Source organism: Dendropsophus ebraccatus, chromosome 3, assembly GCF_027789765.1.
Source record: "Dendropsophus ebraccatus isolate aDenEbr1 chromosome 3, aDenEbr1.pat, whole genome shotgun sequence".
In the NCBI taxonomy this organism is placed as follows: domain Eukaryota; kingdom Metazoa; phylum Chordata; class Amphibia; order Anura; family Hylidae; genus Dendropsophus; species Dendropsophus ebraccatus.
Window position 1 is genome coordinate 69,234,161 of NC_091456.1, and position 12,059 is coordinate 69,246,219.

Consider the following 12,059-nt stretch of genomic DNA (forward strand, 5'->3'; position numbering starts at 1 on the left):
AGCAGGAATGTTAATTTGCAAATGGTGCTTATATATATATAGAGCCTATTGTTAAGCAGAATGTTATGATTTTTCATGCACGCAGCTCTGCCTTATCTAAATGTTATCTTGTTACAGAGATGAAGGACAGTAAAAGTAATTATGCAGATAATCCACAAGGTGGTGTAAGAGTCCTCTGGTTTGTGACGTCTGGTCTATCAGCTTTTGTGCTGAGCATTTATGTGAGTTCCCTGGTGGCTTGCCGTGATCGTATAGTGGTTAGTACTCTGCGTTGTGGCCGCAGCAACCTCGGTTCGAATCCGAGTCACGGCAGGAGTAAAGTCTCCTAGCACGGCAAATGGGACAGTGTTTTTATACAAAGCTTTTCCATTACACACATTTGCATTTGCATTTAGTATATGGGGAAAAAGGAGACAGAATTTAACTCTTTTGTGGCCTTTTGACTTTTTAATTTAGCATTTCTGAGTTGGCTCTGTTTAAGCTGCACAGGCTTTTTTTTTTCTTCTCTCACATAAAATAAATATATATATACACATATAATATAATAATATATAATATATATATATACACATAGTATTATTATTATTATTTTGGAAGGGTATTGTCTAGAAAATAAAAAGCACATTATATATATATATATATATATATATATATATATATATATATATATATATATATATAAAAATTTTTTAATGTTTATTGTCTGTTATTTTGGGATTCCGGAAATACAGTGGTTTATTGATGGAGCATGTAAACATATGTTCTACCTATAGAGGTCACTGTATAATGGACATTTTTAGTATTCACAGAAAAATAGAAACATTTAAAATACCTTTTGGTAAATAAAAACCACTATATAATCTTTTTATATTTAATGGTTTTTTTCTTGTATAGTTAATAAAATTACAAAATGCTAATTTAAACAAAAGCTTTCCATTTGCCGTGCTAGGAGACTTTACTCCTGCCGTGACTCGGATTCGAACCGAGGTTGCTGCGGCCACAACGCAGAGTACTAACCACTATACGATCACGGCAAGCCACCAGGAAAGTATAAGCATAGCCCCTTTAAGAGCATACTGGAGGATATTTTTACCAACCATTTACTGTAATGTTAGACACGTTATAAAAGGACAGTGTGATTAATACACATTAGTTTACGCAGATGTTAGTGACAGTAAGAGAGATTGAATTTTTATATTTTAGCAATATTATTGCTAAATTCAAGTTTACAAACTAATCAAAACAAAATCATAATATTATTAAATTTATTATTATATTATTAAAATTATATACAACTTGAGTGTAAAATAATCTGACATGAAAATGTAACAGGACCGGGCCAATTCCGATTTTTGCGTTTTCGTTTTTCCCTCCTTGTGCTTAACCCCTAGACGACCCAGGGCGTATAGTTACGCCATGGAAGTCTGTCCCCAGACGACCTAGGGTGTAACTGTACGCCCTGAGTGTTTCTCCCGCTATGAAGCGTGCTCCGGAGCGGAGTGCGCTTCATAGCAGGTGGAGGCCGGCTGCAATCAGCAGCCGGGACCTCACCGGTAATGACACGCTGCAGCGATTCCGCTGCCGCGTGTCATTAACTCCTTAAACGCCGCGACCGCGGCGTTTAAGTGTAAGTGACAGGGGGAGTCCCCTGTCACTTACCGATCGGGACCCCCGCAGTGTGACTGCGGGGGTCCCGATCGGTAAAACGGACTGCCGGAGGTCTCTCACCTGCCTCCGTGCGGTCCGATCGGCGATCTGCTACACTAAGCCTGCACAGGCAGGCTCAATGAGCAGATCGCCGATAACACTGATCAATGCTATGCCTATGGCATAGCATACATCAGTGTAGAAATCAAACTAAACTATGTAAAAGTCCCCCAAAGGGACTTCAAATGTGTAAAAAAAAAAAAGTTAAAAACACTAACACACTACCCCAAAACCCCTCCCCCAATAAAAGTCTAAATCACCCCCCTTTCCCATTATATAAATAAAACATATAAAAATAAATAAATAGATAAACATATAATATACCGTAGCGTGCGTAATTGTCCGATCTATTAAAATATAACAAGCGTCGTTGCGAACGGTAAACGGCATACACGAAAAGAGGGAAAAAAGTGCGCGGATTACCGATTTTATGTTCCATTATATATATAAAAAAATTAATAAAAAGTGATCAAAACGTCCGATCTTCACAAATATGGTATTAATAAAAACTAGAGATCATGGCGGAAAAAATGACACCCCATACAGCCCTGTAGGTGAAAAAATAAAACCGTTATAAGTGTCACAATAGGCCCATTTTATTTATAATTAATTGCCAAAAAAAAGGATTTCATTTAACCCTTAGGGGACACAGCCAGTTTTGGCATTTATGACACAGCCAAATTTTTCAAATATGACATGTGTCATTTTATGCCTCTGTAACTTTGGAATGCTTTTATCAATCCTTGTGATTCCAAGATTGTTTTTTCGTGACATATTCTACTTTATGTTAGTGGTAAATTTGGATCGATACCTTTAGCGTTTTTTTGTGAAAAACTCCAAAATGTTGTGAAAAATGTAAAAATTATTGCATTTCTCTAAATTTGAAAGTTTCTGCCAATAAGGAAGATAGTTATACCACATAAATTATTGATTAATTCATATCTATAACAAGTCTACTTTATATTGGCAGCATTTGGTGAACATGCTTTAACTTTTTTTGGGGATTTTAGAGACGTAATTGTTTAGTAGCAACTTTCAAAATTTTTGTGAAAATTTAAACTCAGATTTTTTTAGGGACTAGATCAGTTTTGAAGCATATTCTAGAGGCCTGTTTACTAGAAAACGCCCATAATTCACCCCATTTTGAAATCTTCACCCTTTCAAGTATTCAAATTGACATTCATACAGTTTTTTAACCCTTTACACATTTCACAGGAATAACTTCAAAGAAAGTGTGGAAAGTAAAAATTTCCACTTTCTTTGCAGAGATCCCAATTCAATCCTATTTTTTTCATACCAAACCAGCTATAAAAAGTAAAATGTAATAAAACATTTATTCCTCTGAATCTGCAGTTTTTATTAATACCCCATTTGTGGACATAAAGTGTTGCACAAGCACATGGCTTAGAAGAGAGGGAGCACCCTTTGGATTTTGGAGCGTGGATTTGGCTGGAATAAATGTAAGAGACCATGTTACAGTTACAGAGCCCCCCTAGTGCTGAGACAGTGGGAACCCCCCACAAGTGACCCCATTTTGAAAACTACACCCCTTAAGGAACGTAACAAGGGGTACAGTGGGCATTTTGACCCCACAAGTTTTTCACAGTTTTTTGCAAAAGGGGCCCATGAACATTAAAAATCACATTTTTCACACTTACACGTTAGTGAAACCCCAAATTTTCCAAATTCCAAAAAGCTTGGAGAAGCAAAAGCCCCCCAAAATTTGTAAAGCAATTTCTCCTGAGTAAGAAAATACCCAATTCGTGAACGTAAAAAATTGTACGGACGCACAACACGGCTCAGAAGAGAAGGAGCACCTCTGTCTGTGTGTGCACTCCTACTGTAGCAGTAAATGCAACAACGTTTACTGACACTAACGGAGGCTGATGTTTATTAACGGACGCTGAATTACACTAACAGATACTGACACTAATGGACGTTGATGCTTACTAACAGACACTGGCGGTTACTAACAGACACTGACTGGCGCTTACTAATGCATGCTGACTGACACTTACTAACAGATGCTGACTGACGCTTACTAACGGACACTGACTAATGATTACTAACGGACACTGACACTTACTAACGGACACTGACTAACGATTACTAACGGACACTGACGCTTACTAACGGACACTGACTAACGATTACTAACGGACGCTGGCTGACGCTTACTAACAGACACTGACTGGCGCTTACTAATGCACGCTGACTGACACTAACGGACGCTGACTGACGCTTACTAATGGACACTGACTGACGCTTACTAACGGACACTGACTAACGATTACTAACGGACACTGACTGACGCTTACTAACAGACACTGACTGGCGCTTACTAATGCACGCTGACTGACACTAACGGACGCTGACTGACGCTTACTAATGGACACTGACTGACGCTTACTAACGGACACTGACTAACGATTACTAACGGACACTGACTGACGCTTACTAACAGACACTGACTGGCGCTTACTAATGCACGCTGACTGACACTAACGGACACTGACTGACGCTTACTAAAGGACACTGACTGACGCTTACTAACGGACACTGACTAACGATTACTAACGGACACTGACTGGCGCTTTCTAACTGACGCTGATTAAGATCTCCCTTATCACTGGGAGATCACAGGGGAGGGGGTATTTATTATGTGTGTGTGTGTTTTGTGTATACACTATGTGGATGCAGGCTCTGATCTCCTTACATAGCATTCAGCTAGTGGGGGATCAGACCCTGCATCCAGCCTCTGGTCCTCACTGTCAGACACTGTGATTGACAGCTCTGATCACAGAGCTGTCAATCACAGAACAGAGAAGCAATGTGACCAGCGTCATTGGACAAACGCTGGTCACATGCTTCCCAGGAGGAGGCCAACCCTGGATTCCTGAGCTCAGGGTGAGTCCCGGGACCAGGGGGCGTGGCTATCGCGGGTGGGGGGCGTGGCTACCGCCGGCGGGGGTGCCGATCGCGGGTGGGCCGCGGGAATCGCGGGGGGGCCGCGGGAATCGCGGGGGGAGGGGTGCGCCGATCAAGTGCGGGGGGGGGAGGGCTCCGATCGTGGGGGGGGGGGGGGTCATCAGAGGCAGGGGAGGAGGAGAGGGAGGGATCTCTGCCCCAGCTTCCCCCGGTCCCGGACCTCAGCAGAGACCGGGACCGGGGGTTACTGATGACTGTGCACCAGCATCAGTGGATCGTTACCGATCCCCTGATGCCGGTGATTGCCTTTCCTGGACCCCTGCTGGGGGTCCAGGAACGGCTTCACTAAACTGTCAGCTATCAGCTGACAGTTTAGTTTCAGCTCCCGGTCACTGTTTACATAAACAGTGAGCACCGGGAGCCGGGAAGTTATAGTACGTCCTGGTGCGGAAACTAACCTCCTGCCAGGACGTGCTATAACGTCCTAGTGCGCCTATGGGTTAAAAAAAATATATAACATTAGAGAATCTGTGTAACCTGCATATGGTTGTGTTCAGACTGACCTATAGAATAATTGTATCATGTCGCTGTTACCATATAGTGCATTATGTAGACACAGGAACCCCCCAAACGTTACCATATTGCATTCTTATTTGCGATTTCACCAATTTATATCTTCATAAATAATATATTTGGGATTCCGTCATACATGTTATGGTAAAATGAATGACGCCATTACAAAGTACAACTATTCCTGTAACAAACAAGCACTTACATGGCCTGTAGATAGAAAACTGAGAGTGCTGGAGCTCTTAGAAGGGGAGGAGGGAAAAACGGAAACACTAAGATCAAAATTTGCGCGGTCCACTGGGTCATTTTGGGCCTGGTCCTCAAAGGGTTAAAAGGCCATAGCACTTGCATTTTTCCACCTAGAAACCCACATGAGCCCTTATTTTTTGCGCCACTAATTGTACTTCACAATGACAGGCTGAATTTTTTCATAAAGTACACTGCGAAACCAGAAAAATATGAACGAATGGTGGAATTAACAAAAAAAAAAAAGCATTTTGTTTATTTAGAGGGTATTTGTTTTTAGGACATTTGCCCTGGGGTAAAACTGACATGTTATATATGTTCCTCAAGTCGTTACAATTACAACAATATATAACATGTATAACTTTTATATTATGTGATGGCCTGTAGAAAATTCAAACCATTGTTTACAAATATTTGTTCCTTAAAATCGCTCCATTCCCAGGCTTATAGCGTTTTTATCCTTTGGTCTATGGGACTGTGTGAGATGTCATTTTTTGCGCCATGATGTGTTCTTTCTATCGGTATCTTGACTGTGCATATGCGACTTTTTGATCGCTTTTTATTACAATTTTTCTGGATTTGATGCTATCAAAAATGCGCAATTTTGCACTTTGGGATTTTTTTTGTGCTTACACCGTTTACCGCGCAAGATCAGGAATGTGATAGTTTAACAACGCACGCGGCGGTAGCAAACATGTTTATTTATTTATTTGTTTACGTTTATTTATTTCATGGGAAAAGGGGGTGATTCAGACTTTTATTAGGGGAGGGGGCTTTTGATTGAAAACATCACTTTTTTTTTTACTTTTACACTTATACTAGAAGCCCCCCTGGGGGACTTCTAGCATAAATACACTGATCTCTCATTGAGATCTATGCTGCATAGATATGCAGCATAGATCAATGAGATCGGCACTCGTTTGCTTTCGGCTGCCAGGATCGCCCGAGCCGGGATCAGCGCCATTTTGGCAGAGACCCCAGCCGGCACCAGATACGGAGATCGCTCCTCCGGGACAATGTCCCGGGGGGGGGGGGGGGGAGGCGATCTCCGCCAATAGACACCAGGGAACTGCTGCATCCGGTAATCAGATGCAGCTGTCAACTTTGACAGCTGCATCTGATTACCTGATTAGCGGGCACGACGATCGCACCGTGCCCGCTAATAGCCGCTACATGCTAACAGCCGCTACATGCAGCACCCGGGATCGCGGCAGTTCAGAGAGGGGGCGCCGCGCGGCCCCGTTCTGAGCGCCCTTACCGACAACAGGGCGTAAGTATACTCCCTTTGTCATTAAGGGGTTAAGACCTTCTGCCAAATATTGTAAAGAGGACAACATTTTTGAATGTATACTTCTGAGATGTGGGAAGTAAGTACAAAATGCCTTTAACCCCTCAGTATTGCAGACCCCACCCTTTTCCCCCGCACAAGGTGAGCTTCTTACCGAGCACCACAATGACATTAATCCTTGCTCAGTGCTTGATTGCTCTGGGCTCCAGCAGCCCATTGCAATCTCATTGATCTATGCTGTATATGTATACGGTATTGATCTATACGAGAAATCAGAAAAGTTAATGATTGTGGCCCCTAATGGGGCTATAAGTTAATATAGTTTTTTTTTTTTTTTTTAATTCTATTTAATAATTAAAAAAATCCCTTCCCATATTAAAAGTTGTATTTACTAAACATAAATAAATAAGTAAACATAATTCCTATCAACGCATGTGGAATCTCTTGAGCTATTAAGTGCAAAATTGCTGATATTTGACAACATAAAATCCAGAAAATTTATAATAAAAAGTGATCAAAAAGCTGCATATACACAAGCAAGATTCCGATAGAAAGAACAGATCATGGCACTCTCCACCCCTGTACCATTTTTGTATAGGGAACCTACCCTGTTTTTCTCTCCTCTTTGCTCTCTATTTCTTCTCCTCCTTGTTTATACCTATTTGCTTGGTGTCCATCAATACTATTCTTAAAAACCATAAAATCAGTTAGACACAGTGGTGGGAGGTAACTGCCCTGTATATATGTAAGTTTATTCCCATGAGACTTGCTTTATGTGCTTGTTATGGTTGGAGTGGATTTATGTTCTCGTCTGAATACTTTAAGATGCTGAATTTGTGTTGAGTGAGTTGCGTGAGTTGCAACACGAGAAAAAAGCAAAAGTACAAAAATTAAAATAGGCTTTGTCCTTAAGGGGTTAAAGGGGTAGTGCGGTGGCCACACAAAAAACAAACAAACTCAGACACACACATCAAATATACTTACCATCCGTCCTTGCTTCTGGGTACGTGTGCAGTGAATGGCAGAGAAAAGGTTGTTGGTGCGCAGGCGCACCTGCAGCCTTTTCATTGGCTGGAGCGCATCACATGGTTTCAAGCAAGCTCAGCCAATCAGGGCTGAACAAGCTGGAAGCCATGTGATGCGCTCCAGCCAATGAAAAGGCTGCTGGAAAAGGCCCATGTGCACCAGCAGCCTTTTCTTCTCCCATTCACTGCTGTAGAAGACAGAGAAGAGGAAGGAGACAAGGACCGCCCCCTGCTGTGACAACATCGGCGCCTGGGAGAAAAGGACGGGGTCGACAGTGTATACTTTATTCAACTTCCGGGGGGGAAAGGGGATGTCAGGGTTGGGAAAGGGAGGGGAACAGGGCCAGACCACTTAATAACATGCATTACAAAATGAAAACGCCGCACTACCCCTTTAAGGGTATATTCCCAGTACAGAATATGTGCAGAAATTCTGCCTGCTCCATAGACTCAATGATATTCTCAAACGAAATCTACCGTCTGTCCTAAAAATTTACATGGCAATTCTTTAGGAGGATGGCGGATAGAGCTTGAGAATTCTCAAGTTTCTCAAGACAGTAGGATTACAAAGATGTAACTATTATACGTTTTAAAACCTTTATATGGGATAGGCAGAACTTCAAGCAGAGACCGCTGTGCAGGCTCCGCTTATAATTTCCATGCATATTCCCTATCGGGAACATTCCCTAAGTCCTGCATATAAGCAGACTTTTTATCCAATTTCTGGGGAATTTTGAAGAAAAGTCATCATTTTTTCACTATGGAAGGGAACATTATCCTGCTATAAAGGCGTGTACTAATTTAGCAATATTGTTTAGGTAGGTAGTAGGCGTCAAAGTAACATGCACATGAATGCCAGGACTTAAGGATTTCCAACAGAACATTACCCAGAGCACCACATTGCCTCAGCCAGCTTGCCTTTTCCGTATAGTGCATCTTGGTGCCATCTCTTCCTAAGGTGATCTGGCTTCTTTCCCAAGTGCTAGCAGCCAGATCGGCTTTGAAACATGTGCAATAAATACCATTGTTTTAAGACATTCATCTGTTTTATCATCTGATATGTGTGACCTGCGCCTGCTGTATACTTGTAGAAGGAGTGGAGCTTTTAAAATGAATTTTTGAATTCTTTGGGGATGGGACAGGAGTGGCTGGCTATATACAAATGCTGCAGAGTGTTGTGCCTCTCACTGTTGCACAACTTATACAGATGAGAGTTACCTTTGCTGTTTGGTTACACACATCTGAGAGGTCTACACCATGGAGTGCTGTCTGTGTTTGTACATCTTTCTCTTCCTAAGGTAAGTGATACACATACACCCAGGCATCCACATGATGTAAAAGGAAACATGAATTTTTGGAGCTGCACAGAGGTCAAAATGTGCCCTGTGGTCAGTCAATCTGATACATAGCAAGTAGTAATGCACTGTGTGTTCTGACACCTTTCTTTCCCCATTCTTAATCCGTTTTATAGTTACTCTAATGTGAGATTGGACTATATGGGCTTGACAAGTGTTTCCAACTCCAGTCCTCAAGGCTCACCAATAGGTCATGATGTGAGGATGATTTAATGAGGTGAGGTAATATAATTATACTCGGTCCATCAGGTATTATCACAGCTGCTCTTTGTATGGGATATCCTCAAAACATGACCTGTTTGCGGGCCTTGAGGACTAGAGTTGGGGAACACTGGGCTAGACTTTGCTGCACACGTGCATCAGACAGCCTCTGGGATATCTGGAGAGCAGGAAAGGTTCTACCATTTCTGCTCTCCGGTGCTCCACTTCCTCTTTCAGCCAGTCTTTGCTGATACTTCTGCAGATGAGAGGGGGACGGGAGCATGTTGCAGGCACTGCGTGCATTTATTGCAGGTGATACCATGCCTGCAATGTCCCATTGCTGCCTGATGTCGCTGCAACATTTGTAACATCACGCAGCTATTGATCACATATTGAAAAAGTGGAGGAAGTGGAGCGCCAGAGGGCAGAAAAGGTAGGACCTTTCCTGCTTTCTGGATATCTCCTTTAATAACTCTATTGCCATCTCACTGGTTCTACTTGCTTGAAACATGTCTGGTAAGTAATAAGACTTACATACTTGTAATAAAATGTGACATTTAGGTATTGCTCTGGAACTGCCATCAAAATTTGACTGTTGTCAAAATTGCTCAGATTTGTACACTTTGCCATTTTTGGTCCTTTCACCACATCAACTTATTTGCTGTCTTCTATATCCTACCACTTGACAAATGCATTTGTAGCAAGAAATTAGTGAGCTAGCAACAGTGTCTTAAGAGCCCAAGGTTGACTGATGTGTTGGGAGCTAAAGTACCACAGCATGGCCCGCCTCCTGGCTCTCCATCTCCCGCCTACTCTGGATGATCGACACACAGGACTCTTCTTATAGGGTCAAAGGCTTATTTACAGGTCATGTGCTGTGAATACTAATAAGACGTGTGCAGTCATGCGCTGAAGCCTCTGCCCACAACAGGGCCACACATGTGCCTTATTAGTATAGACAGGTGCAGGTGTGTGATCTGTACACAGGACTCAGCACTGTAAGCTGAGACATGTATGTCAATCATTCAGAGCAGGGAGGAGCAGGGGAGCAAGGAGGCAGGTGATGCTGCAGTACTTTAGCTGCTGGGTCTGGCCTCTTTGACAGCTCAGGACAAAAACATGATTTTATGAATTATGAAGCAGCCATCAGCTTTATAAAAGACACAATTTCCTTTATTGCCCAATTATCTGTCAGCCCATGCTTATTTTTCATAGCATGCAGATGAACTGACAGATTTCCTTTAATGTAAATTGGCCTACAGTGTTATGTCACGGTATAAATCATGGTAACATAATATGTGAGGCTGAAAAACAGACAGATGTCAATCCAGTTCAGCCGATTTCCTAGTATTAACCCAGCGCATGACAAAAAACCCTGTGAGATAGAAGCCAATATTCCTCATTTTAGGGGGGGGGGGGGGGGGGGGAATCCTCCCAGACTCCAAATCTGTAAATGAGAATAAATCCTGGGATCAACTACCCATCAGTATATATCCATCTTTCCTGTATCCCAATATATATATGCATTGTACAGGCAGAATGTGGTGTGAGCCAGGCATTTGTTGTAGATATGATTGTCCATATAGAAAGCTAACTGACATGCCTAGTACTGTATACCAGTAGCGTAGCGACCGTGGTCGCAGTGGTTGCCGCTGCGACCCGGCCCCCCTCCTTGCATCCTCTGTGCCCGCTCGCCCGCCGCTCCGCTCTCCGGGACGGCCCCCGGCTGACGCTGGCTCCCTCCTTGCATCCTCTGCGCCCGCCGCTCCGCTCTCCCGGACCCCCGGCGAATGCTCTGCTCACTGGTGGTGTCCCCGGGATTCCCCTGCAGCACACGCACCAGGGAGCTGTGTGCGCTGGGGCTGTTACTTCCGGGTCAGGGAGCGCTCCCTGACCCAGAAGTAACAGCCCTGATGCACATTGACCTTCTTGGTGCGTGTGCTGCAGGGGAATCCCAGGGACACCGCCAGAGAGCGGAGCATCGGCCAGGGTTCCGGGAGAGCGGAGCGGCGGGCGCAGAGGATGCAAGGAGGGAGCCAGCGTCAGCCGGGGGCCGTCCAACACCACAGAAGAAGCGATGAGAAGGGAGCTGCGATGGGGGTGGGGTGGGGGGCGAGGTTAAAGGTGAGTTGTTTTTTGTTTGTTTTTTCCTTTGTTTTTATCTGCATGACAAGGGGGACAAGATAAGGGGACAACAAGGGGGCCATTTACAAGGGTGGGCAATGTATAAGGAGACAACACAGTGGGGGCATCTACAAGTGGGGGCAACATAAGGGAGGCATCTACATGGGGGAAAAGATAAGGGGGGCATTTATAAGGGGACAACAAGGGGGGAAACATAAGGGAGGCATCTATATGGGGGCAACATAAGGGGGATAACACAGAGGGGCCATCTATAAGGGGGGCATGTGTAAGGGGACAACACGGGGCAACATAAGGAGGACAACACAGGGGGGCCACCTACAAGGGCGGGGGGCATCTATAAGGGGAACAACACAGGGGGGCATCTGTAAGGGGGACTAAACCGAGCGGGCCATCTATAAGAGGGAATACACAGAGATGGGCAGTCTGTAAGGGACACTACACAGAAGGGCCATCTGGAAGAGGGACTACACAGAGGGGGCATATGCTATAAAGGGGTCACATAGTGTCAGGGCTACCCACTAACTGAGGGTGTAAAGGGGCCAATACAGATGTGCAGTTTGTAGAGAGATGAGGATGGTCAAAGAACAAGGAGCC

At 43.7% G+C, this 12,059-nt stretch overlaps 2 non-coding genes across 2 annotated transcripts; one reads left to right on the forward strand and one right to left on the reverse strand.

Annotated features, from left to right (window-relative positions):
• The first annotated feature begins 240 nt into the window (after positions 1 to 240).
• Positions 241 to 312, forward strand: TRNAH-GUG (transfer RNA histidin (anticodon GUG)). The gene has a single exon. It is a non-coding gene; the product is annotated as a tRNA-His (tRNA).
• Positions 313 to 962: 650 nt separating this feature from the next.
• TRNAH-GUG (transfer RNA histidin (anticodon GUG)) lies at positions 963 to 1,034 on the reverse strand. The gene has a single exon. It is a non-coding gene; the product is annotated as a tRNA-His (tRNA).
• Between the last annotated feature and the right edge of the window lie 11,025 nt (positions 1,035 to 12,059).